The following is a 26,736-nucleotide window of genomic DNA, read 5'->3' as shown; positions in this document are numbered from 1 at the left end:
GGACACAGCGAAGGCTGTGCTAAGAGGGAAGTATATTGCAATACAGGCCTACCTCAGGAAAGAAGAACAATCCCAAATGAACAGTCGAAAATTACAATTAATGACACTAGAAAAGAACAAATGAGGCAGTAGAAGGAGGGACATAATAAAGATTAGAGCAGAAATAAATAAAATTGAGAAGAATAAACCAACAGAGACAATCAGTGAAACAAAGAGCTGGTTCTTTGAGCAAAGAAACAAAATACATAAACCCCTAGCCAGACTTATCAAGAAAAAAAGACAGTCTTACACATAAACAGAATCAGAAATGTGAAAGGAAAAATCACTATGGACACCACAGAAATACAAAGAATTATGAGAGAATCCTATGAAAAATTACATGCTAACAACCTGGATAACCTAGAAGAAACCGACAACTTTCTAGAAAAATAAAACCTCCAAGGCTGACCCCGGAAGAAACAGAAAGTCTGAATAGACCAATTACCAGCAAGGAAATTGAATTGGTAATCAAAAAATTACCTAAGAACAAAGACTCTGGACCAGATGGTTTCCCTGTTGAATTTTATCAAACATTTAGTGAAGACCTAATACCCATCCTCCTTAAAGTTTTCCACAAAGTAGAAGAGGAGGGCATACTCCCACTCATTCTACAAAGCCAACATCACTCTAATACCAAACCCAGAGAAAGACACCACAAAAAAATGAACATTACAGACCAATATCCCTGATGAACATAGATGCAAAAATACTCAACAAAATATTAGCAAACCGAATTCACAAGTACATCAAAAAGATCATCCATCATGATCAAGTGGGATTCATCCCAGGTATGCAAGGATGGTACAACATTCGAAAATCCATCAACATCATCCACTACATCAAGAAAAAGGACAAAAACCACATGAGTATTTCCATAGATGCCAAAAAGCATTTGACAAAATTCAACATTAATTCATGATAAAAACTCTCAATAAAATGTGTATAGAGGGCAAGTACCTCAAGATAAGAAAGGCTATATATGACAAACCCACAGTCAGCATTATACTCAACAACAAGAAGCTGAAAGCTTTTCCTTTAAGATCAGGAACACGACAAGGATGCCCAGTCTCCCACTTTGATTCAACATCGTTCTGGAGGTCCTAGCCATGGCAATCAGACAACAAAAAGAAATAGAAGGCATCCAGTTTGGTAAGGAAGAAGTCAAACTATCCCTGTTTGCAGATGACATGATATTGTATATAAAAAACCCTAAAAAATCCACTCCAAAACTATAGATCTAATATCTGAATTCTGCAAAGTTGCAGGATACAAAATTAATACACAGAAATCTGTTGCATTCCCATACACTAACGATGAACTAGCACAAAGAGAAATCAGGAAAACAATTCCATTCACAAAGTCATCAAAAAGAATAAAATACCTAGGAATAAACCTAAGCAAGGAAGTGAAAGACCTATACTCAGAAAACTACAAGACACTCTTAAGAGAAATTAAAGAGGATACCAATAAATGGAAACACATCCCGTGCTCATGGATAGGAAGAATTTATATTGTCAAAATGGCCATCCTGACTAAAGCAATCTACAGATTCAATGCAATCCCTATCAAAATACCAACAGCATTCTTCAATGAACTAGAGCAAATAGTTCTAAAATTCATATGGAACCACAAAAGACCCCGAATACCCAAAGCAATCCTGACAAGGAAAAATAAGGGGGGGGGGGTTTATGCTCCCTGACTTCAAGCTTTACTACAAAGCTACAGTAATCAAGACAATTTGGTACTGGCACAAGAACAGACCCACAGAACAATGGAACAGACTACAGAGCCCAGATATAATCCCAACCATATATGGTCAATTAATATATGATAAAGGAGCCATGGATATACAATGGGGAAAGGACAAACAATTTTCCTGTTCAACAGCTGGTGGTGGCAAAACTGGACAGCTACATGTAAGAGAATGAAACTGGATTATTGTCTAGCTCTATACACAAAAGTAAACTCAAAGTGGATCAAAGACATGAATATAAGTTATGAAACCATAAAACTCTTAGGAAAAAATATAGGCAAAAATCTCTTGGACATAAACATGAGCAATTTCTTCATGAACATATCTCCCCGGGCAAGGGAAATAAAAGCAAAAATGATCAAGTGGGACTACATCAAACTAAAAAGCTTCTGTACAGCAAATGACACCATCAGTAGAACAAAAAGACATCCTAAAGTATGGGAGAATATATTCATAAATGACAGATCCGATAAAGGGTTGACATCCAAATTATATAAAGAGTTCACGCACCTCAACAAACAAAAAGCAAATAAACCAATTAAAAATTGGGCAGAGGAACTGAACAGACAGTTCTCCAAAGAAGAAATTCAGATGGCCAACAGGCATATGAAAAGATGTTCCACATCACTAATCGGCAAAGAAATGCAAATTAAAACCACAATGAGATATCATCTCACACCAGTTAGGATGGCCAACATCCAAAAGACAAACAACAACAAATGTTGGCGAGGATGTGGAGAAAGGAGAACCCTCCTACACTGCTGGTGGGAAGGTAAATTAGTTCAACCACTGTGGAAAGCAGTATGGAGGTTCCTCAAAATGCTCAAAATAGAAATACTATTTGACCCAGGAATTCCATTCCTAGAAATTTACCCTAAGAATGCAGCAGCCCAGTTTGAAAAGAACAGATGCACCCCTACGTTTATCGCAGCACTATTTACAATAGCCAAGAATTGGAAGCAACCTAAGTGTCCATCAGTGGATGAATGGATAAAGAAGATGTGGTACATATACATAATGGAATATTATTCAGCCATAAGATGAAAACAAATCCTACCATTTGCAACATCATGGATGGAGCTAGAGGGTATTATGCTCAGTGAAATAAGCCAGGTGGAAAAGACAAGTATCAAACGATTTCACTCATCTGTGGAGTATAAGAACAAAGCAAAAACTGAAGGAACAAAACAGCAGCAGACTCACAGAACCCAAGAATGGACTAACAGTTACCAAAGGGAAAGGGATTGGGGAGGATGAGTGGGGAGGGATAAGGGGAAAAAGGGGGCATCACGATTAGCATATATAATGTAGTGGGGGAGGAAACAGGGAAGGCTGTATAACACAGAGAAGACAAGTAGTGATTCTATAGCATCTTACTACGCTGATGGACAGTGACTGTAATGGGGTGTGTGGTGGGGACTTGATAATAGGGGGAGTCTCATAACCATAATGTTGTTCATGTAACTGTACATTAATGATAGCAAAAAAAAGAAAATACCAGCACTATTCTTTTCTTAGTCCAATTTAGGGTTATATATTGTCTCACAAATGGAAGAGACAGAAGAGGAAGTGGGAAGAGGTTTTAAGGGAATTAAATGGAAATGTGTAAATAAAGATGAAGAGGCAAATAAATAAGAGGCAAGTGTTCCTGAAACAAAGATATGTTCAGTTACTGAAACTGACCTCCGAGTAAACTGAGAAGGATTGAACAGGCTTTCCTTCAAAGTAAATGGAAAGGGAGTAGGGAAGAAAACCAGGCTTGCTTGGATCTTTGTTCCAGGCAGTACTATTGAGAGAAAATAATGTGCTTTCCATATGGAATAGATAACTTCTAAGTCTGTAGAAGAAAACAGGAGGTAGTGCACCATTGATTGTATCCACTAGAGATGAGTAAATTAGGTGTTGAAATTTGAGGACTATTGATCTTGCCCCAAATCCCCAAAACAAAAACCTTCCCGCCACCCTAACCAAACATATCTTTATTTCAAACCCCCTGTCCTCACTTGGCTCAGCAGGCACCATGACGTTGACCTATTCCTTCACAGCAAACTGCCTCACTTGGTTGACCCTCACATGCCAGCAATCCGGCTCTTAGGAAACACCGCACAGCAGAATTGCTCTATTTTCAGTGCACAGATATATCCACAAAGACTTCCTTCATCATATACTGCAAGAAATTTGCATGAATAATTTATATTCTTCTCTGTACAGAAGTGAAAGACAGGTAACTTCTTTTTTTTAAATTATTCTTCTTCTTTTAATTTTGGTATAATTAATCTACAATTACATGAAGAACACTGTGTTCACCAGGCTTCCCCCATCACCAAGTCCCCCCCCCCACACCCCACCACAGTCACTGTCCATCAGTGTAGCAAGATGCTGTATAATCACCACCTGTCTTCTGTGTTGCACAGCCCTCCCCATAACCCCCCCAACACTATACATGCTAATCGTAATGCCCCCTTTCTTCCCCCCACCCACCCGTTGTTATCCCTCCTTTCCCACCCATCCTCCCCAGTCCCTTTCCCTTTGGTAACTGCCAGTCCATTCTTGGGTTCTGTGATTCTGCTGCTGTTTTGTTCCTTCAGTTTTTCTTTGTTCTTATACTCCACATGAGTGAGATCATTTGGTACTTGTCTTTCTCCACCTGGCTTATTTCACTGAGCATAATACCCTCTAGCTCCATCCATGTTGTTGCAAATGGTAGGGTTTGTTTTCTTCTTATCGCTGAATAATATTCCATTGTGTATATGTACCACCTCTTCTTTATCCATTCATCTACTGATGGACACTTAGGTTGCTTCCATTTCTTGGCTATTGTAAATAGTGCTGCGATAAACATAGGGGTGCATCTGTCTTTTTCAAACTGGGATGCTACATTCTTAGGGTAAATTCCTAGGAGTGGAAATCCTGGGTCACATGGTATTTCTATTTTGAGCATTTTTAGGAACCTCCATACTGCTCTCCACAATGGTTGAACTAATTTACATTCCCTCCAGCAGTGTAGAAGGGTTCCCCTTTCTCCACAACCTCGCCAACATTTGTTGTTGTTTGTCTTTTGGATGGTAGCCATCCTTACCGGTGTGAGGTGATATTTTATTGTGGTTTTAATTTGCATTTCTCTGATGACAAGTGATGTGAAGCATCTTTTCATGTGTCTGTTGGCCATGTGAATTTCTTTAGAGAACTAAGACAGGTAACTTCTTAATGGGGTTGTCTACTTCTTTTCCTAGCTTGTCAAGATCACTAGTCTCTGCTTTAAAGCCAATTACTTTGTGCTTATCTTCATCTAAACCAATAAACAAATATCCCCCATCAGTATTTGCAAATACAGAGACATAATGAGGGAGAATTAATGCGTTCTACCAACTTTTCTGTTGAGAAGTATTTCATTTCAATGTGTGTGGATTCCGTAAAGGCAAGTTTTTCTCTGTATTTAAGTTGCATCCTGTCAAAAAGTCATCAGCCAAGTCCTCCATGTTGCATTCTTCTTGTACATACATATGGGTCCTGTTTGGAGGCAATCTGGATCTTAAACTAAATCTCCCTTCAGTTTCTTTTATGTCTTTCAGGAACTCCAAAGCAGCAGCTGCACTCATGACGTTTGCAGATGTTACATCTCTTTTATATAAATTGGAGCTCAAGGTGATAATTGGCAAACCAGAGGTTTTTGAGCCCCATGATTTGACAAAAATCAGAAAACATTTAAGAATTTTCCAAATCTAGTTCTATTCCACCTTTTTGGTAACTATAGTTTTCATTCTCAATTTCAGCCTTGATTATTCCCCCCGCCAGAATTTAGCAAAGTACCCAGAGCTTGTAAGACTTTTCCATTCTGCTTTTTTCTCAGTGAGCAATCTTTCATATTTTTTCTATCCTTTTCTCCAAGAGTGACTTCCCACAGCTAGAACCAGCTCAGCATAGTTAGTTCCCAAATCAATACTGATGTTCATTTTCCCAGCAGCCATTCAATTTTCAAGCAGAAATCCTTTTTAGTAAAACAGAACAGAGCCATTAGAATAGGACCTGAGCAGAAGGCACAGCAAATTCTGTGTTGTGAGGCAAACCTAGCAAAATCCTTTCCTATACATATTCCACTGGGTACTATGGTAAGGGTAGAGGTATGATGTAATTTTTTTTTTGGACAGATTTTGAGCTAAGACTATAATAATTTCAACTCCTATAACATTTTTGCATTTTTGTCCATAGTTTTTCATATATGATCTTCTGCTTTATTCTTGTCTTCATCTATGTTTATATCGTCTTTCTAATCCCTAAGATTATGTAACTTGTTTTCTCTCTCTTCTCCTTAAATAAGCTCCTGAGGGGAGCCTATGTTTTTTATCTCAGTGAATCAAGTTTTAGTTTTATATATTACTTTTACTTTTATTTTAAATAATTTTAACTTTTACCTTAACTATCTCATTTTATAGGGAATCCTTTGGGAAAACTCATTGGGGTCTAAAGACATCCAGCAATATGCCATATTAACCATTTTTCCTTCTTGCAAGAATGAATTAGATTCACAAATTTTGCCCATTGATCTTAAGAAAGGTGGGCCAACTCACTGTACTCTTCCTATCAGATACTCATGTATTTTCAATGGGGCAAAATTCTTATATGCACAATATCTGCTTTAGTATACATACCCCTAATCTATCAGTTCTGTCTCCTTACTTGGATCTCGGCTTTGTTATAGATGGCCTAGAGACAGTCAACAGTAGAGTCTGTCCTGGAGAATGTTCCGTGTGCACTTGAGAATATATATTCTACTATTGCTGAATTGAGTGTTCCATAAATGTCTGTTAGGTCCAACTAGTTTGTAGCATAGTTCAAGTTTTTGTTTCCTTATTGATCTTCTGACTGATTGTTCTGTCCATATTATAAGTAGGATACTTAAGACTCCAACTACTTTTGTAGAGCTGTCTATTTCTTCCTAGAGTTCTTTCAATATTTGCTTCACATATTTAGGAGCTCTGATGTTTTGTGTATACATATTTATAATTATTACATCTTCGTAACTTGATCCTTTTATCATTATATAATGTCCTTCTTTGTCTCTGTTTTCTACTTAAAGACTATTTTGCCCAATATTAGCGTAGCCCCCTGTTCTCTTTTGGTTATTATTTGCATGGAATAACTTTTTCCATCTTTCACTTTCAACTTATGTATGTCCTTAGATCTAAAGGTGTCTTCATCTGTTCTGCTTATCTATGCCTTTTGATTGGGTAGGGCAATCCACTCGCACTGAAAGTAATTACTGATGGGGAAGGATTTTACTATCGCTATTTTATTACATGTTTTTTGTATGTGTTGTGACATTTTTGTCCTTTCTTTCCTCTCTTACTGCTTTCCTTTGTGTTTAACTTTTACCATAACTTACCTTAAGGTTCACTGTTGATGTTGTCCTTTCTATGGGTTTGAACAAATGTATAACAACAGGTATCCATTATTAGACTATCATACAGAGTGTTTTCATTGCCCTAAAAATCCACTGTACTCTGTTCATCCCTTCCCAAACCCCAATTTCTGACAACTACTAATCTTTTTACTATCTTTATTGTTTTGCCTTTTGAGAATGTCAGAGTTGGGATCATATAGTATATAGACAATCCAAATTGGCTTCTTTCACTTCATAATATGCATTTAAACTTTTTTCATGTCTTCTCAAAGCTTGATAGCTCATTTATTTTTAGCATTAAATAATATTCCATTGTCTGGATGTACCAGTTGTTTTATCCATTCACCTACTGAAGGACATTTTGGTTGCTTTTAAGTTTTGGCAGTTAAGAATAGAGCTGCTAAAGCATCCATGTGCAGATTTTTGTGTGGACATAAGATTCCAACTCCTTTGGGTAAGTACCAAAGATCAATATTGCTGGATAGTATGGTAAGATTATGTTTAGTTTTGTAAAAAACTGCCAAAGCTTCTTCCAAAGTGATTGTACCATTCTACATTCCCACTAGCAATGATGCTCCATATCTTTGCCAAGATTTGGTGTTGTCAGTGTTCTGGGTTTTAGCTATTCTAATCGACGGGCAGTGGTATCCCACTGTTTGACTTTGCATTTTGTTGATGGCTTTATGATGTGGAACATCTTTTCATATGCTTATTTTCCATCTGTGTATCTTCTTTAGTGAAATGCTTGTTACGAAGGTTTTTGGCTCTTTTTAAAAATTGGGTTGTTATCTTACTGTTGAGTTTTAAGAGTTCTTTTTGTATTTTGGATAATGGTATTTTATCAGGTGTCTTTTCCAAATATTTTCTACAAGTCTGTCTTATCTTTTCATTCTCTTGACATTGTCTTTCGCAGAGCAGAAGTTTTTAATTTAATGAACTCCAGTTTACCAACTCTTTATTTCATGGATCATGCTGTTGGGTGTTGTTTCTTAAAAATCATTGCTTTACCTAAGGTCATATAAGTTATCTCCTACATTACTTTCTAGTAGTTTTATACTTTTGAATTTTACATTCAGGTCTGTGATCCATTTTGAGTTAATTTTTCTCCTGTACAAAATTAGTGTCTAGATTCATTTTCTTTGCATGTAGATGTCCAGTAGTTCCAAAAAACCACTGGGAAAAGACTTTCTTTGCTCCACTCTATTGCCTTTGCTCATTTGTCAAAGATCAGTTGACCATATTTATGAGGATCTATTTTTGGGTTCTCTACATATAGATGTTTTATACATTTGTACCTAAATATTTCATTTTGGGACATGATAATGTAAATGATGTTATATTTTTAATTTCAGATTCTACTTGTTCATTGCTGGCATATGGGAAAGTGCCTTACTCTGTATATTAGCTTTGTATCTTGCAGTATTGCTGTAATTGCTTATTAGCTCCAGGAACATTTGTTTTTGTTTTACTGTTGATTCTTTTGGATTTTCTACACAGATGACTGTGTCATCTGTGAACAAAAACAATTTTATTTCTTCCTTCCCAATCTGTGTACCTTTCTCTTTTCTTGTCTTACTGCATCAGCAGTGATTTCCAATACAATGTTGAAAGGAAGTGGTGAGAGGTTTTTGCCTCATATCTAATCTTAGTGGGAAAGCTTCAAGTTTCTCACTATTAATTATGTTAGCTCTATTTTTTCTGTAGATAATCTTTATCAAGTTGAGTGAGTTCCTCTTTATTCCTAGTTTACCTACAGTTTTTGTTATGAATAATTCAGGTTTTGGATTTTGTCACATACTTTCCCTGCACCTATTGATGTGATTAGTGATTTTTCTTCTTTAGCCTGATGATGTAATGGATTACACTGATCAATTTTCAAAAGTTGAACTTGTCTTGCTTACTTGATACATATAATTCTTTTTTTTTTTTTTTTTTTTTTAATAATTATTTTTTATTGAAGGGTAGTTGACACACAGTATTACATTACATGAGTTTCAAGTGTACAACACAGTGGTAGAACATTTATATACATAATTCTAGGTTCCAGCTATCACCCTACCAGGCTGTTACAATATCTTGACTATATTCCTTATGCTATACCTTACATCCCGGTTACTAATTTATTTTACCATTGGAAGTCTGTCGTTTTTTTTTTTTTTTTGTGAGGGCATCTCTCATATTTATTGATCAAATGGTTGTTAACGACAATAAAATTCTGTATAGGGGAGTCAATGCTCAATGCACAATCATTATTCCACCCCAAGCCTAATTTTTGTCAGTCTCCAATCTTCTGAGGCATAACAAACAAGTTTTTACATGTAGAACAAATTCTTACATAATGAATAAGTTACATAGTGAACAGTACAAGGGCAGTCATCACAGAAACTTTCGGTTTTGCTCATGCATTATGAACTATAAACAGTCAGTTCAAATATGAATACTCATTTGGTTTTTATACTTGATTTATATGTGGATACCACATTTCTCTCTTTATTATTATTATTTTTAATAAAATGCTGAAGTGGTAGGTAGATACAAGATAAAGGTAGAAAACATAGTTTAGTGTTGTAAGAGAGCACATGTAGATGATCAGGTGTGTGCCTGTAGACTATGTGTTAATCCAAGCTAGACCAGGGCAATAAAACATCCACGTATGCAGAAGATTTCTCTCAGAACGGGGGGGTGAGGTTCTAAGCCTCACCTCTGTTGATCCCCAATTTCTCACCTGATGGACCCCCTGCGACTGTGCCTGTCTTAGGTTGTTCCTCCCTTGAGGAATCTTACCCGTCTCTGGCTAACCAGTCATCTTCCGGGGCCATACAGGGAAATGTGAAGTTGGTAAGTGAGAGAGAAGCCTTATTGTTTGAAAAAGTTAGCTTTTTACTTCTTTGCATATTTATGCCCTGTGGCTTCTATGCCCAGCATTTGTCTTGAGGTATCTTTACCACTTGGAAGAATTATGATACTCGGTAAATTTGATATGAGGCACGAATTCTATTTAAGGGTTGTAATTAGGAAGGAAGAAGAAAAGCTATAGAAGTAGCAGGCGGAAGAAAACATGGGAAGATTGATTATTTCTTTGATATATCTTCTTGTAGAGTAACTTCAGCATGTATAGGTTTTAAGCTACTACTTAAATTGCACACACACATTAACATAATAGGAGTATAGTTACATAACCAAAGCATATCTGTAATTACCAGCCATCTGCAGTGAAACCAAGAAAACCAGTTAGGCACCTTAGGCATTTGTGAAAACTTATCTATGATATGGTGGATATTGTCCAAATGAACTTGAACAGTCTGAGAGAAATCAGACAAATTAAAACAACCCATTCCTGGGGACTGTTCACATGCCATATGTTCTTTTAACAATAAATAGTTTGTAGTTGTAAGACTTTGGAGCGCTACAATTTGCACTTCTCCAAATTCTTGGTTGAGTTCCAACAGTATAGATCCAGTCCAATTTTGTTGTTTTACTGTATGCACAGGCCAGCTTAGATATCTCCTTCCTCATTCCCATGGCAGGTCCAGGAACTGGTGGGTTGAGTGCATCTACAGCTGTAGCAGTGCGTGGATCTTTGTTGGGGTTTTTTGATGATCATCTTATGGCATGAGTCTTCCAGAGGGTGCAGATGTTGGAAGTTCTTTTTCATATCGTATCTTAGTTCATTTTCGGGGTAGCCCAATTAGGCTTTGATCCTCTGTATAAACACAAACAGACCCTTTGCCTACACTTTTATATGCCCTTTATACCCTTGTGTAGAACTCGTTGGAGGTTACCACACAGGAACTGCCCTTTTTTTTTTTTTTTTTTTTTTGCTATCACTAATCTACACTTACATGACGAATATTATGTTTACTAGGCTCTCCCCTATACCAGGTCTCCCCTATAAACCCCTTTACAGTCACTGTCCATCAGCATAGCAAAATGTTGTAGAATCACTACTTGCCTTCTCTGTGTTGTACAGCCCTCCCTTTTCTCCTACCCCCCCATGCATGTTAATCTTAATACCCCCCTACTTCTCCCCCCCTTATCCCTCCCTACCCACCCATCCTCCCCAGTCCCTTTCCCTTTGGTACCTGTTAGTCCATTCTTGAGTTCTGTGATTCTGCTGCTGTTTTGTTCCTTCAGTTTTTCCTTTGTTCTTATATTCCACAGATAAGTGAAATCATTTGGTATTTCTCTTTCTCCGCTTGGCTTGTTTCACTGAGCATAATACCCTCCAGCTCCATCCATGTTGCTGCAAATGATTGGATTTGCCCTTTTCTTATAGCTGAGTAGTATTCCATTGTGTATATGTACCACATCTTCTTTATCCATTCATCTATTGATGGACATTTAGGTTGCTTCCAATTCTTGGCTATTGTAAATAGTGCTGCAATAAACATAGGGGTGCATCTGTCTTTCTCAAACTTGATTGCTGCATTCTTAGGGTAAATTCCTAGGAGTGGAATTCCTGGGTCAAATGGTAAGTCTGTTTTGAGCATTTTGATGTACCTCCATACTGCTTTCCACAATGGTTGAACTAACTTACATTCCCACCAGCAGTGTAGGAGGGTTCCCCTTTCTCCACAGCCTCGCCAACATTTGTTGTTGTTTGTCTTTTGGATGGCAGCCATCCTTACTGGTGTGAGATGATACCTCATTGTAGTTTTAATTTGCATTTCTCTGATAATTAGCGATGTGGAGCATCTTTTCATGTGTCTGTTGGCCATCTGTATTTCTTTTTTGGAGAACTGTCTGTTCAGTTCCTCTGCCCATTTTTTAATTGGGTTATTTGTTTTTTGTTTGTTGAGGCGTGAGAGCTCCTTATATATTCTGGACGTCAAGCCTTTATCGGATGTGTCATTTTCAAATATATTCTCCCATACTGTAGGGATCCTTCTTGTTCTATTGATGGTGTCTTTTGCTGTACAGAAGCTTTTCAGCTTAATATAGTCCCACTTACTCATTTTTGCTGTTGTTTTCCTTGCCCGGGGAGATATGTTCAAGAAGAGGTCACTCATGTTTATGTCTAAGAGGTTTTCGCCTATGTTTTCTTCCAAGAGTTTAATGGTTTCATGGCTTACATTCAGGTCTTTGATCCATTTTGAGTTTACTTTTGTATATGGGGTTAGACAATGGTCCAGTTTCATTCTCCTACATGTAGCTGTCCAGTTTTGCCAGCACCACCTGTTGAAGAGACTGTCATTTCGCCATTGTATGTCCATGGCTCCTTTATCAAATATTAATTGACCATATATGTCTGGGTTAATGTCTGGATTCTCTAGTCTGTTCCATTGGTCTGTGGCTCTGTTCTTGTGCCAGTACCAAATTGTCTTGATTACTATGGCTTTATAGTAGAGCTTGAAATTGGGGAGTGAGATCCCCCCTACTTTATTCTTCTTTCTCAGGATTGCTTAGGCTATTCGGGGTCTTTGGTGTTTCCATATGAATTTTTGAATTATTTGTTCCAGTTCATTGAAGAATGTTGCTGGTAGTTTCATAGGGATTGCATCAAATCTGTATATTGCTTTGGGCAGGATGGCCATTTTAACGATATTAATTCTTCCTAGCCACAAGCATGGGATGAGTTTCCATCTGTTAGTGTCCCCTTTAATTTCTCTTAAGAGTGACTTGTAGTTTTCAGAGTATAAGTCTTTCACTTCTTTGGTTAGGTTTATTCCTAGGTATTTTATTTTTTTTGATGCAATTGTGAATGGAGTTGTTTTCCTGATTTCTCTCTCTGTTGGTTCATTGTTAGTATATAGGAAAGCCACAGATTTCTGTGTGTTCATTTTGTATCCTGCAACTTTGCTGTATTCCGATATCAGTTCTAGTAGTTTTGGGGTGGAGTCTTTAGGGTTTTTTATGTACAGTATCATGTCATCTGCAAATAGTGACAGTTTAACTTCTTCTTTACCAATCTGGATTCCTTGTATTTCTTTATTTTGTCTGATTGCCGTGGCTAGGACCTCCAGTACTATGTTAAATAACAGTGGAGAGAGTGGGCATCCCTGTCTAGTTCCCGATCTCAGAGGAAATGCTTTCAGCTTCTCGCTGTTCAATATAATGTTGGCTGTGGGTTTATCATAGATGGCCTTTATTATGTTGAGGTACTTGCCCTCTATTCCCATTTTGCTGAGAGTTTTTAACATGAATGGATGTTGAACTTTGTCAAATGCTTTTTCAGCATCTATGGAGATGATCATGTGGTTTTTGTCTTTCTTTTTGTTGATGTGGTGGATGATGTTGATGGACTTTCGAATGTTGTACCATCCTTGCATCCCTGGGATGAATCCCACTTGGTCATGGTGTATGATCCTTTTGATGTATTTTTGAATTCGGTTTGCTAATATTTTGTTGAGTATTTTTGCATCTACGTTCATCAGGGATATTGGTCTGTAGTTTTCTTTTTTGGTGGGGTCTTTGCCTGGTTTTGGTATTAGGGTGATGTTAGCTTCATAGAATGAGTTTGGGAGTATCCCCTCCTCCTCTATTTTTTGGAAAACTTTAAGGAGAATGGGTATTATGTCTTCCCTGTATGTCTGATAAAATTCCGAGGTAAATCCATCTGGCCCGGGGGTTTTGTTCTTTGGTAGTTTTTTGATTACCTCTTCAATTTCGTTGCTGGTAATTGGTCTGTTTAGATTTTCTGTTTCTTCCTGGGTCAATCTTGGAAGGTTATATTTTTCTAGGAAGTTGTCCATTTCTCCTAGGTTTCCCAGCTTGTTAGCATATAGGTTTTCATAGTATTCTCCAATAATTCTTTGCATTTCCGTGGGGTCCGTCGTGATTTTTCCTTTCTCGTTTCTGATACTGTTGATTTGTGTTGACTCTCTTTTCTTCTTAATAAGTCTGGCTAGAGGCTTATCTATTTTTTTAATTTTCTCGAAGAACCAGCTCTTGGTTTCATTGATTTTTGCTATTGTTTTATTCTTCTCAATTTTATTTATTTCTTCTCTGATCTTTATTATGTCCCTCCTTCTGCTGACCTTAGGCCTCATCTGTTCTTCTTTTTCCAATTTCGATAATTGTGACATTAGACCATTCATTTGGGATTGCTCTTCCTTTTTTAAATATGCTTGGATTGCTATATACTTTCCTCTTAAGACTGCTTTTGCTGTGTCCCACAGAAGTTGGGGTTAGTGTTGTTGTTGTCATTTGTTTCCATATATTGCTGGATCTCCATTTTGATTTGGTCATTGATCCATTGATTATTTAGGAGCGTGTTGTTAAGCCTCCATGTGTTCGTGAGCCTCTTTGCTTTCTTTGTACAGTTTATTTCTAGTTTTATGCCTTTGTGGCCTGAAAAGTTGGTTGGTCATATAATTCTTTTTATACATTGTTGCATTCAATTTTCTAATACATTTTTAAGGATTTTTGTATCTGGGTTCATGAAAGATAATGCTCTGTAGCTTTCTCTTCTTGTAATGCAATTTTCTGGTTTTGGCATTAGAGTAATTCTGGCCTAACAGAATGAATTAGGAAGTATTTCCTCAGCTACTATCCACTGAAGGAGATTGTAGAAAACAGGTATAATTTCAGCCTTAAATGTTTGGTAGAAGTCACCAATGAACCCATCTAGATATGGGGCTCCTAGTTGGGAAAGTTATTAATTGTTGATACAATTTCTTTTATGTGTGTGTGTGTGTGTGTGTGTGTGTGTATATATATATACATATATATATATATGTATATATATATATGCCTATTCAGATTGCCTATTTCTTTCTGTGTAAGTTTTGACAGATTATGTCTTTCAATGAATTGGTCCACTTTATCTAGGTTAACAAATCTGTGGGCATAAAGTTGTTCAAAATATTCCTCGAATATCTTTTCAATGTCCATGGAGTCTACAGTGATGTCCCCTTTTTCATTTCTGATATTATGTGTCTTTTTTCTTAGACTACCTAGAGACTAATCAATCACATTGATCTTTTCAAAGAACCAGCTTTTGGTTTTGTTGCTTTTCTCTATTGATTTCATGTTTTCAATTTCATTGATTTCAGCTGTATTATTTCTTTTCTTCTTGAATATATTCAATTTTCTAATATTTTTTTAAGGATTTTTGCATCTGGGTTTTATATATATATATATATATGGTAAATATATCTCTTATTTCTTTTCTTCTTCTTCAATATAATTTGCTCCTCCTTTTCTAGTTTTTTCCTATGGTGGAAACTTAGATAATTAATTTTAACTATTTCTTCTTTTCAGATATATACACTCAATGCTATATATTTCCCTCTGAGCATTGCTTATGCTGCATTCCACAAATTTTGATAAATTGTGCTTTCATTTTCACTTAATTCAAAATAATTTTTCTCTTGAGATTTCTTCGACCCATGTGTAACTTTGAAATACATTGTTTAATCTCTATATGTTTTGGGATTTCCAGTTATCCTTCTGTTATTTCTAGTTTAATTCCATTGTGGTCTTGGAGCAGATATTATATATATTTTATCTTCTTTTACATTTGTTAAGGTGTGCTCTATGGCCCAGTATGTGGTCTATCTTGATGAATTTAATTGATTTTTGTATGATATGTTTCAGTTCCATTCTCATTTCCTTTTGTGTATTCTATAGATTTGTATGTGTGTTGTTATCATAAGAATTACATATAAATCCTAAAGTTATGACAACCTGTCTTAAATTGATACCAACTTAACTTCAACCATAGAGAAATACTCTACTTCTTTACAACTGGTTCCTCCCTCACTTTGCTATTAATGTCACAAATTGTATCTTTATATACTATGTACCATTAACATATATTTTTTTGTGCATGTCTTTTAAATTTTGTAGAAAGTAAAAAATGGATGTACAAAGCAAAATTACAATAGTGCTTTAAAAAATATTTGTCCATGTATTTTCCTTTCCAGAGACTGTTATATTTTTATATGATTTAGTTACTGTTGAGTGTCTTTTCATTTCATATTGAATTAATCCCCTTTAGCATTTCTTGTATTAGTGGTAATGAAATCCCTCAGCTTTTGTTTGGGAGTATCTTGATTTCTCCTTTATTTTTGAAAGAGTTTTGCCAGATAAAGAATTCTCAGTTGACGGGTTTTCTTGTTTTTTTTTAAGCACTTTAAATATATCATCCCACTACTTCCTGGCCTCCATATTTTTTTGCTGAGAAATTGGCTGTTAATCATTTTACATGATGAGTTGTTTCTTATAAAAGCAAGATTTGCTTTGACTTTGGCAGTTTGATTATAATGTGTCTTGATACACATCTCTTTGGGTTTATCCTACTGGGACTTTATTGAGTGAGCCTCTTGATCTGTAGATACACATATTTCATTAAATTTAGGAAGTTTTCAGCCCTTATTTCCTCAAATAATCTCTGCTCCTTTCTCTCTTTTTCTGGACACCTATAATGTGTATATTGGTCCATTTGTTAGAATTCCACAAATCACCATGGCTTTGCTTTTCTTATTTTTTTTCTACCCCTCAGCCTTAATAATATCATCTGTCTTAAAATTCACTGATTCTTTCTTATGCTTTCTCAAATCTGCTGAACCCTTCTAACAGTTTTTTCACTTCAGATATTGTATTTTTCAGCTCCAGAACTTTTCTTTTTATAATTTCTATTATTTTTGCTGATGATCTCATTTTGTTCATACACTGTTTTCCTGATTTCTTTAGTTCTTTGGCCATTTTTTCTTTACCTCTTTGAGCATACTTAAGACAGTTATTTTAAAGCCTTTGTCTAATATGTCTAACGTCTGGGCTCCCTCAGGGAGAGGTTCTGCCATTTCACTTTCTTTTGTACGGGCCATGTTTTCCTGTTTCTTTGTATGCCATGCAAGTTTCTGTTGAAAAGCAGGAGTCTGAAAAAACAGTCACCTTTCCCAGTCTTTGAAGACAGGCTCCGTACTAGACGGTCCTTCACTGATTAGCTAGGCATGCTCTGAGCACAAGGAAATCAGCCTCACATGAAAGCCAAGGTCTTCTCAGGTCTCCTCTGAATATGAATCCTGCATGTGCATTACTCAGTTCCTCTACATACATAGCTGCTTTTGAATGTATTCATTTCCCAGAGAATCTCACCCCAGCTCCTCTTCCAGGTTTTAGATGGTTGTTGCATGTGTCCAGCTACTGAAAAGTCTGTAGTCTCCCTGAAGCCTTCATGAGTAGTGGCTCCCACTTCCCCCCACCTGAGATTTGAGTTAGGGGATAGAGACCAATCCTTCTGGTTAGAACGTTGCAAATAAAGTCTGTTCTGCCATCTGCAGTTCCAGGGAGGGAACTGGACTGTTATGCCCTCCAGACCAAGACCTTGCCAAGCCAGAGAGGAGTTGAGGCAAGGACAAGTAAAAATGTCATATATAACCACTTTTGGAAAACAATGATTTGCTATTTTTAAAAACCTTATTAACTGCTGTATAATTTAATATATGATATTAACATGTCACTATTCTCCTACAGCTTGGAACTGAAGTTGTTTTCAATTGTGCAATATTAACTATACTAAGATCTTGGCTCAGTTATACTGAGACTTGAATGTGCTAATCACATGTCCTAATTGGCATAGAGTCCAAGAGGCCCCCTGCCAAAGTACTTCAACTCTGTATACAGATATGGTTCAAACATAAATAAAAACGTTTTGGGATGGAGACTGGGAGGCCAGAACAAGCAGACAGAACAACCAGGAATGGAATCCAATACGGGAAAAGTCATAGAAGTGAAGAAAGAGCCTGGATTTGTGGAAATAAAGGTTGAGGCTAAAATATGAAGTTACGCTTGATCTTAGGTACATAAGCAAGCCAAAATTATTTAAGTATATAAAGCATATATAACTATATATACACAGAGAGGTTTCTAAAAGTTGAATTACCTGGTCACATGATGAAATATTTAAATATCTTGATATGTATTGTCAAATGGTTTTCTGAAAAATTATATGAGGTCTTTCTCTAGCTACTTTGTACCTTTTGGGGCAAGGAGGCTATTTTCCCAGGTCTACTACAATGCAGCACCATTTCCTCAGGGTTGCTCAAAAACTCAGAGCTGAGCCAGAAGGAAGCTGCCTCTCTAAGAGATCTGGGGATCTAGTCATTCATTCAAACAGGCCCTGACCTGGATTCCTAGAAGAAAGCTTTTAAATATGACCCTGAGGGTTCCCCTAAAAAGTAAAACTAACAGAAGAAGTCTTCACTTCTGGTAGATGAACAACAATTAAGCCAGGTAAACACAGTCATTTAAATTTAAATAATAATAGTCTTAGTGTGGCATAATTATGCAAAAAATCAGAGGGAGATGTGTATTCTTGCCATACTTTGCTTACTCCACAGAACAGCACAGTGTTCTTTAGACACAACTTCTTCCTATTTTTTATACAAGGGATACCTCAAATGCACATCCATCTTCCCTGCTGAACTGACAGAAGAGACTCTCCATTTCTATGCCAAAAGGCTGCAAGGGAATCACTTCCATTTATGCTCTTCAATACAGTCTCTTCTATACCCACCCTACCAAACACCCATTGCTACCCATTTCTTCTTGCAGCTCTTTAACTACAGTCCTCTCACCTCTCCTCCCAGCCTACCACCCAGCACCCTCTGCATTCCTTCAGCACCCTTCTAGTTCACCCACAATGTGCACATCTCAGCCCAAAGAGCTCTGGTATGCCTTCCCATACCACTGGGAAACTTACAACCCAAAGAAGCTATAGATGAGTCATCTACAAAGGACCCAAAGCTTTTGGGTTAGTATGGAATTCTAACAGTGCCAGTCTAACACTGCAGCTGTGTAAAACTCTCTATGGTTCAAAACTACAATCTTCGGTACACAATCCTTAAAAATGTGGAACACAGTCCTTTAAAAATATGCTGGTGACTGGAGCCTACCAAATTCCTATGGCCTAAAAACCACAGCCCTCACTTTGAACCCTAGATCTAGGTTTACAGATTAGTTTTTCTCTTTAAAATTTTCTATACTTTTAACTGTGGAGAAAATCCTATCAGACCTGGATTTGGAATTTAGGCTGTGTTGTTGGATATTTTTAATGAGAAAAAGAATGGCATTCACATCTCCTTAGTTATGCCAGAATGCAGGTTGGTGGGAATTGCACAGAAAGCCAAGACAAGTGACAGGAATTACCCCTGGGGAACAAAACCATACTGCATTCTTGGCCCTCCTTCTATGGCACTCTGTATTTAGGAGGGCACAGTTCTCATCCTTCCTCCCTTCTAGATTATAAACCTTGGCAGGGCACAACAGTGCTTGGTGTCTCTTTCTGGATCTAGGAGCAGTTCGTAAGTTACTCGTCCGCTGTATTTTACCTACAGAACCTATTCCCCAACTCCCTTCATTTCGGGACCCCAGGGGTGCAGGGCACCCCCACCGATCTTCGGAGACCTGCACTTCCCTGACCTGTCCATACAGCTCTCTGATGTCTGGGCCTCATTAGCCCCTGCTTCAGACTGACTCCACAGAACCTGCTGCTGCCTCCCTCCAGGGCTCTCTAAGGTGCTTCCCAGCCCTCGCAGGGGCGATGTCTTGCCCTGACCAGCAAGCTCCCAGGCGCCTGGCTCCAAGAGCGGGCTGCCCCACGGGTTGTTTCTGGGGACAAAAACCAAGGAGCCAACACTCCCAGATGGGAGAGAAATCAGCGGGCGCGGGGCGGGGGTAGCGGGTAGGAGTGAGGGCGGCGGGGATGGTGCTGGCTCTGCCCCATCTGCTCTGGAAGCCAGCAAACCAGACTTAAAGGGGTAAAAAGCCAAGGTCAGGGTGATTTTGCAAAGGTAGGAGACAAACACCCTCCCGACCTGCTCCCACACGGCACGATACCTTATAGGTGCGGAAGTGTCCGTTAGGAGGGGCAGGAGGGCGAACGCGCTTGAAAGACGGAGCTCCCAGCCGAGGGCGACACGGCCCGCCGTCCAAACTTATGGACCCGACGAGACGGGAGTTCAAGTCTCACGTGATGGCGGAAGAGTTCTCCTTTCCTATCTGCTTATCTCTACCTTTTATATTCTGTATTGTAGAACTAAAAAAATAAGGGTCATTAAAAAACAAACAAGAAAGGGCTCGGCGAGCGCCCGGGCCGTGCGGGTCTGCTCCGCACCGGGAAAGAATCCCGGCTCTTCCGCGTTCTGCGCGGCAGCCGCTCGCGCGCTTGGCGCCGGCGTCGGGTGGGCGGTTCCGGAGCCGCGCTCGCGGGGCAGGGACGTGTCCAGTGCCGCGCGAACAGGGAGGGGCTCCGCGCTTTCTTTGAGCGTCCTCGTGTGCGACCCACTCCGCCGAAGAGATCCCAGGTCCCGCCCTTTTCAGCTCTACTGCCATCCCCGGAGCGGCACTACTGGTCCCCTGTCTAAAAGAGCAGTTGCCCCGGAACTCGATGAGAGCTGCTGTCAATGCGCAGAGAGGACGAGAGCGGGCTGCCCCGCGGGCGGCACATTCGGTCACACGCATCCTTCCAACTCTGAGGAGCACCTTGGGGCCACAGGGGATGAGTCTGGACCCAGCTCCCTGGCTTCCCTCAGGGGATAAAGCCCTCTGGCCGCTTTGCATATCTCAGGTCCCCTTTTAGTGGTAACGATGGCGATGCACGTTTCCCCAGCCCATCCCCTCTGAGACCTGTCGCGGCACCCACAGCGTTTGAAAAGCACACAGGCCAATTGCTGAGGAAGGGGTATGGAGGGGAGGAGCGTGGAGAAGTTGTCGTGTCAATGTAGGAGGTAACCAACAGGTCTTGGCACAACACAGCAGCACGAAAAGTGACAGGAAACTACCAGAAAATATCTGTGGAACATGGGAGCATTTCTGGCATTTTCAGAAATCTTAATGGAGGGAAATGAAATAAAAGACCCAACTTGCTGTATTTACCCATAGAGCTCAGACAGTATTAGTTGGACACTAAAAATCTCAGTGACACAGATAGCTGGGGAACTTAGGGACATACAGATGGCAAAGGGATAGTTTTTTCTAGTATAAAGTAAAAGAAATTGAACTAAACACTTTGACCCTCCCTCTCTTCCCTTTGTGTTTAATCTAGAGGCAAGAGAAAGGGCAAACGGGCAGGTGATAATGGAGTTTGGGGTGAACTGCATTGCCTGTGGGCAGGAGCCACTGGCAGGCTCACAACTCACAATGGACACAGGAAAATGAGATAGGTGACAATAAAGCCTCAGCCGTTCAGCTCAACACAACTCTGTTAGGCACAATTTAATGCACAGCATTCTGCATGGTTGGCTACGGTTTTGCTAAGGGCTTCATCAGAGTTCCAGTTTCTTCCTCTGCCCAGTTCTGCTCCTTTCAACCCAACCTGCAACGTGCTGTGAGAGGATCTAGCAGACTCTGGAGCCACAGGAAAGATAGTGTGGCAGACCTATGATAGATGACCAAAGACATTTCGCTGCTTTGGATTAGTAAGAGAGGCAAGAGAGGACCATGGTTTACCATGAAGAGAGGAAAAATTGTCAGGTTTGGATGCTGGTTCTTGTGCTTTTACAGAAGTCCCAAACTGACAATGGCTTAAAGAAATTAGAAGGTTATTCTCACTGAGAAGTAAAAGATGATGTGCTAGTTCTCATCTAAGAAGTTATCAAAGTGCAGGTCTCTTTCCAACGTGTTAGTCTGCCTCCCTCAACATGCTTCACATTTGAGTCAATATAGGCTAGGTTTCCATGAAGGAACAAACCGCCCCCAAATCTCAGTGGTTTAAAACAAACAATTTGTCTCTTTCTTGTACCGCATGTCTGCTGGGTGTTCCCATTTCTCTGCTCCACATCCTCCTAAGAGGATCCAGGCTACCAGAAGACCCCCTATCAGAGACATTGCCACTCTTGTGGCACAAGGAAACAAGAGCAAGGAGAAACTAACTACACGTTGATTCTTGGAACTTTTGCTCAGAGTAGCACACATCATTTCTATTCACATTTAATTGGCCAAAGCAAAGTACATGGCCAAGCTTAATTTCAATGGGGCAGTAAGTGTAATCCTAACACAGGGAGGGGCAGCAAATTGTTTGGAAAAGAATACAATAAATTGCAAATATTTGCACACAAAGTTCACTTCTCTTCCTTTCATATTAGATAAATATTTACAGTGTTTAACCTGAAGACAAATTATTATCAATCGATGTTAATAATGTACTGAGGACATTCCCATTCTTAATATCTGGAGTCCAATTACAAAATGAAAAACAATGTTTTGTTTGCCATTGTTAGTATATAGAATCTAATAATAATAGCAGTCGCTGAAATGAAAATTGGTTTTAAAAAGAAACTATTAGGTAATACATTCCCATTCCCAAAGTCCAACTATCAAAGCACTCCTACTCCCATTTGATACATTTCATGCCTGCCCAAACCAATCCTACTCACCTACCACACACACTTTATTTTAGTTTTTTGCTTATTCTTCCAAAGTTTCTTTATGCAAAGGCAAGCAAATATCCCTCCCTTTCTTACACAGTGGGTAGCAAACTTGACACTTTTTCTTACTTAGCAATATATGTTGGGGATCTTTCCATAACAGTACACAAGTAACTTCCTTATCTTTTATCAAAGTTATCTTACATTCCATTTTATGGATGTGCCACGTTTTATTTAACCAGTCCTTAATGATGGGCACACAAATGTTCCCCCCAATATTTTGTTATTATAATAATACATATTATGATGAGTTCATTCTTTTAGGAAACCTATTTGAGCATCTATCTTATTTCTGTGGAGTAAATATGGACAACTTCAAGCTACCAGTATGACCTTGCTAAATGCAGAGATGGGAAGAAATGTATAGTAGCACACAACTTTCTAGAATTCCCACCATACACATACAATAGATTAAAATAACTTCACAAGCATAGATAATAGTAAAATGTAATAAATACTTAGGAAGTGGTGAGTTCATATTGATTACATTTTAATAATTTATTTAATTGTAAATTTATATGACTTAATTCTTAGTAATGACTCAAGTTTTCTGTCAACCTAGGACTATTCTGAAAAATAAAGTTTTAATTCTTAAAAATCCAATTAGAAAATGAGCAAGAGACATGAAGAAACATTGCGTAAAGAAGATATACATGGTACATTAACACATGAAAAGACATCAACGTCACTAGCCATGGAGAATGCAAATTACGACCATGTTGAGATATAAGTATATGTAGAACGATGGCTAAAATAAAAAATATCAACAACAGCACATGCTAGTGACTATGCAGAGAAACTGGATCTCTCAGACATTGCTCATGGCGAATGTAAAATGGTACAGCTACTCTGGAGAACACTGTAGAAGCTTCTTAAAAAGTGAAACATGCACTTACCATATGACTCAGCAATTATACTCCTGCGCACTCATCCCAGAGAAATGCAAATCTACATCCACTCAAAAACTGTACATGATTATTTTTAGTGGCTTTATTTGTAATAACCCCCAAACGGAAGCAAATAAAGTGTCCCTCACTAGGTGAATAGTGTGAAACATCTACACCATGGTTTACAACTCAGAAATAAAAAGGAACAAACTATTAATAGACACAACTAGATAGATCTTAAAGGCATATGCTGAGTGAAAAGAGCCAATTTCAGAAAGTCTCATACTTTGTGATTCTATTTATTTAACATTCTTAAAAATTACAAAATAATAGGGATAGAATACAGATTAGTAATTGCCAGGGGTTAGGGATATTGCAGGACGGGAGATGAATGTGTATAACTAAAGGGGTAGTGTAAGCGAGATCTTTGTAGTTATGGGGTTGTTTGTATCTTGATTGGGGTGGTGGGTACATAAATCTACAATAGAGCTATGCATTGTACCATTGTCAGATTCCTGGTTTTGATATTGTACTATAATTATCTTAAGATGTAACTACTGGGGAAAATGGGACCTTCCTCTATCTTTGAAACTTCCTGTGACTCTACAAGTATTTTAAAATAAAAAGTTTTTTAAAAAGACAAGCATAAACTGAAAGAATATATTTGAAAATTGCAACACATAAATGATAGGATTGTATCAGAATCCACAAAGAATGCCTACAAGTAAATAAGATGAAAATTGAAAGGAAGGAGCGACACACAGCAGCAATTCACCGGAGAATTCCGCTTTATTAGGGAAAGGTGATGGTTTATATAGGAAGGGGCATGAGCTGATTGAGGAGTCACTTCTACGGGGCTGGTGGCTATTGGCTAGGTGCTGGGATTGCGAGGGGGGCGAGGGGTGATTGGGCTTCAGGTGGCGCCGGCGGGAACCGGGGACCCGGAAGAGAAGCAGGAAGTTCGCCATCTTACGGGTGGGGGCCCTTAAAAAATAATCTAATAGGTTCCTAATTACAACCCTTAAATAGAATTCGTGCCTCATATCAAATTTACCGAGTATCATAATTCTTCCAAGTGGTAAAGATACCTCAAGACAAATGCTGGGCATAGAAGCCACAGGGCATAAATATGCAAAGAAGTAAAAAGCTAACTTTTTCAAACAATAAGGCTTCTCTCTCACTTACCAACTTCACATTTCCCTGTATGGCCCCGGAAGATGACTGGTTAGCCAGAGACGGGTAAGATTCCTCAAGGGAGGAACAACCTAAGACAGGCACAGTCGCAGGGGGGCCATCAGGTGAGAAATTGGGGATCAACAGAGGTGAGGCTTAGAACCTCACCCCCCCGTTCTGAGAGAAATCTTCTGCATACGTGGATGTTTTATTGCCCTTGTCTAGCTTGGATTAACACATAGTCTACAGGCACACACCTGATCATCTACATGTGCTCTCTTACAACACTAAACTATGTTTTCTACCTTTATCTTGTATCTACCTACCACTTCAGCATTTTATTAAAAATAATAATAATAATAGAGAAATGTGGTATCCACATATAAATCAAGTATAAAAACCAAATGAGTATTCATATTTGAACTGACTGTTTATAGTTCATAATGCATGAGCAAAACCGAAAGTTTCTGTGATGACTGCCCTTGTACTGTTCACTATGTAACTTATTCATTATGTAAGAATTTGTTCTACATGTAAAAACTTGTTTGTTATGCCTCAGAAGATTGGAGACTGACAAAAATTAGGCTTGGGGTGGAATAATGATTGTGCATTGAGCATTGACTCCCCTATACAGAATTTTATTGTCGTTAACAACCATTTGATCAATAAATAAGAGAGATGCCCTCACAAAAAAAAAAAAAAAAAAAAAAAAAAAGGACAGACTTCCAATGGTAAAATAAATTAGTAACCGGGATGTAATGTATAGCATAAGGAATATAGTCAAGATATTGTAACAGCCTGGTAGGGTGATAGCTGGAACCTAGAATTATGTATATAAATGTTCTACCACTGTGTTGTACACTTGAAACTCATGTAATGTAATACTGTGTGTCAACTACCCTTCAATAAAAAATAATTATTAAAAAAAAATAAAAATAAAAAATAAAAATAAAAATAAAAAATAAATAAATAAATAAATAATAAATAAAAAAAAAAAAAGATATTGTAACAGCCTGGTAGGGTGATAGCTGGAACCTAGAACTATGTATATAAATGTTCTACCACTGTGTTGTACACTTGAAACTCATGTAATGTAATACTGTGTGTCAACTACCCTTCAATAAAAAATAATTATTAATAAAAAAAAATAAAAATAAATAAATAAATAAATGTTGAATCACTGTGTTGTACACCTGAAACTAATGTAAAACTGTGTGTCAACTACCCTCCAATAAAAAATAATTATCGAAAAATAAAATAAAATAAAATTTAATTAGTCTACTCTCCTTAAGAGAAAACATAAAAAAAAAAAATAATAATAATAATCTAATAGGAAAAATGGGAAAATAACTGAACAGGTATTCACCAAAGAGGAAACACAACTGGCCAGTAGACATGAGAGGATGCTTAGCCTTAGATTAATTGGGGAAATGTAAAGGAGGACAATGATGACACACCACTTCATTCCCTTTAGATTGGCAAACATTTTAAGACTGACAATATGAAGTGTTGACCAAGATGTAGAAAACTTGGTGCTGTTATTGGTAGCAGTGTGAAATGATACAACATTGCGGAGAAAACTTGGTAGTTTGTAGTAAAATTGAAAATTTGCATAAACTTTGACCCATCAGTTCCACATTTTGGCTTCTCCTTAGGAAAAAAACATGTCAATAATGAGCACAGACATTTTAGCGCTTTTAGTAACACCAAATTTTGGAAATAACCTTTGTTTATCAATAATGGGATGGGAATATAAAATGTAATATGTATTGAAAGAAATATTATGAATCATTTTAACAGAGTAAGTTAAAACACACACACTGACAAAGATATGAGACACAGAGCTTAGAGTTTAAAAATCAAGTTGCAGAAGTATACAGATAGAATTATACCATTTCTATCAGCTAAACATGCACACACAACAATACTAGACATTATTCCTGGATATGTATGTGTAAAACTGTGTGTGTTAAAAATACTGTAGTGATATACAATAAACTCAGAATATTGGTTGCCTCTGAGAAAAGGAAAGAAAAATGGAACTGGAGGTGGATGGCAAAGAAACTTCAAATTTATCTACAATATTTTATTTATTGAATTTAAGAAAGGCTT

The 26,736-nt window shown here is 37.9% G+C and overlaps 1 protein-coding gene, 1 long non-coding RNA gene and 1 pseudogene across 2 annotated transcripts in view; all 3 read right to left on the bottom strand.

The window, feature by feature from the left end:
- Nucleotides 1-20,290, bottom strand: part of LOC130683506 (uncharacterized) — a 69,571-nt gene extending 49,281 nt beyond the window's left edge. The window contains exon 1 of the long non-coding RNA XR_008997284.1: nucleotides 19,977-20,290. This is a non-coding gene — a long non-coding RNA (uncharacterized LOC130683506). The remainder of the gene's footprint in view (nucleotides 1-19,976) is intronic.
- The window catches only part of LOC130683504 (leucine-rich repeat-containing protein 37A-like), a 228,805-nt gene that overhangs the window by 92,448 nt on the left and 109,621 nt on the right, over nucleotides 1-26,736 (bottom strand). The gene's annotated exons all lie outside the window — the stretch shown is intronic.
- Nucleotides 4,314-6,151, bottom strand: LOC130683496 (ribonuclease SLFN12-like; annotated as a pseudogene).

This window comes from Manis pentadactyla, chromosome 4 (assembly GCF_030020395.1).
Source record: "Manis pentadactyla isolate mManPen7 chromosome 4, mManPen7.hap1, whole genome shotgun sequence".
NCBI lineage: Eukaryota > Metazoa > Chordata > Mammalia > Pholidota > Manidae > Manis > Manis pentadactyla.
The sequence above is the reverse complement of the archived record's forward strand: the minus strand, read 5'-3'. Positions and strand labels throughout refer to the sequence as shown.